The sequence below is a fragment of the Chrysochloris asiatica genome, unplaced genomic scaffold (assembly GCF_000296735.1).
Source record: "Chrysochloris asiatica unplaced genomic scaffold, ChrAsi1.0 scaffold00152, whole genome shotgun sequence".
NCBI lineage: Eukaryota > Metazoa > Chordata > Mammalia > Afrosoricida > Chrysochloridae > Chrysochloris > Chrysochloris asiatica.
This window is the reverse complement of record NW_006408670.1, coordinates 1,207,930-1,209,621: the sequence shown is the minus strand read 5'-3', so window position 1 is coordinate 1,209,621 and position 1,692 is coordinate 1,207,930. Positions and strand designations below refer to the sequence as shown.

Below are 1,692 nucleotides of genomic sequence, written 5' to 3'. Positions count from 1 at the left end.
TTTGTCACTCTTTCTTCCTAGTCTGTCTTTGTCTGGAAGCTCATCTGAAACCTGTCCACCATGGGTGACCCTGCTGGTTATTTAAAATACCAGTGGAAGTGCCCTCAGAATCATGACAACTCAAGCCACCACAGCACGACAGACAGACGAGTGGTGGCCATTTGGTTTTATGTTGATACTGTCACTTTAAATTTTCATATCAGTCCTGATATAATCAAGATACAATCAAGATATTCTCTGTTGATACTATCAATCCTGATACAATCAAGATATTCTCTCCCAAGATGGTGGCTCAGGGAACATCTGAGTGTCTTGAACCTGGCACAAATCAGACCTTCATGGAAATTGATTCTCGTGAGGAGAGGCTGTTCAGAGCAGTCAGAGAAACTCAGGATCATGAAGTCAGGCTGAGATTTGGCGTAAAGCAAAGGAATTACAACAGGCCCGAAGAGATGTTGAAAGACAGGGCAAAAGAAAAAAAAAACAACAAAAAAACAACAACAACCTGGGTTTGGAAGTTCTGTAGTATCTGGAGGCAACACAGCAGCCACATTCACAGGGACCATCATTGAAAATGAAAATCCAAAAGTGGTTCCTTCACCAGCCAGACCTTCATGCCCCAGCAAAGCTTTGAAACTTGGAGCCAAGGAAAAGAAGTATATAACTTTGTGGACAAATTTAAATCTGAAGGTGAAAGTATCATGTCCTCCAATATTGGAAGGTGTACCTCTGAAGCCACTAAAGTGCATGCTCCATCTATTAATATGGAAAGTGTACATATGAGATTGAAGAAAAAGATCACATTAACCTGTGGAAGAGACAGAGGATTATAGAATATGGAGCTGCATGACATTATCATGCTTAGGATCGCAAATGATAAATTTGGCTAAATTAGTCTTCATATGGAAAATGAAGACAAGAAAGGAATGCATTACACACCCATCCAAATGTAGATAAAAGACTTTTCACTGCAGAATCTCTGATTGGCTTGAGGAATCCAGAGAAGTCACTTCCAGTCAATAATGATGTAGGGATGTTAAAATGGAGACAACAAACCACAGAAGAATCTTTTATTCCACTGACAATTAATTGCTGGTCTTCAGAGAATGGAAATAGCTGTGATGTCAACATAGAATATGAACTATAAGAAGGTAATTTAGAACTAAATGATGTGGTTATTGCCATCCCACTTCCATCTGGAGTTGGCACACCCGCGAGTGGTGAGACTAATGGGGAGTATCAACATGACAGTCAATGAAAACTGGTGCCTGCCAGTGATTGATGCCAAAAATAAGAGTGACAGCTTCAAGTTCAGTATTGCCAGGCAGCCTAATGACTTCTTCCCTGTGCAAGTTTCCTTCATCTAAAAAAAAAAAAAAAAAAAAAATACTGTAACATACAGGTTACCAAAGTGACCCAAGTGGTTGGAAACAGCCCTGTAAGATTTTCCATGGAGACCACTTTTCTAGTGGATTAGTATGCAATTCTGTAATTCCAAGAAGAGGAAACCAGAGGGAATTTTTTCAGATTAATAAAGAAGAAGCCAACAATGGCTGAAGTGTTTTTTTTTTTTTTTTTTTTTCCAATTCTATAAGCCATTGGATACCCTTCTTTTTTATTATACAACACACAATTCTCTATGCACAAACAGCCTCAACTCACCCCAATGTTTCAGTGTCATGGAGACATTTT

General features: G+C 39.1%; 1 pseudogene; it reads left to right on the top strand.

Moving 5' to 3' along the window:
- The first annotated feature begins 284 nt into the window (after positions 1 to 284).
- On the top strand, positions 285 to 1,492 carry LOC102813861 (annotated as a pseudogene).
- Positions 1,493 to 1,692: the final 200 nt, after the last annotated feature.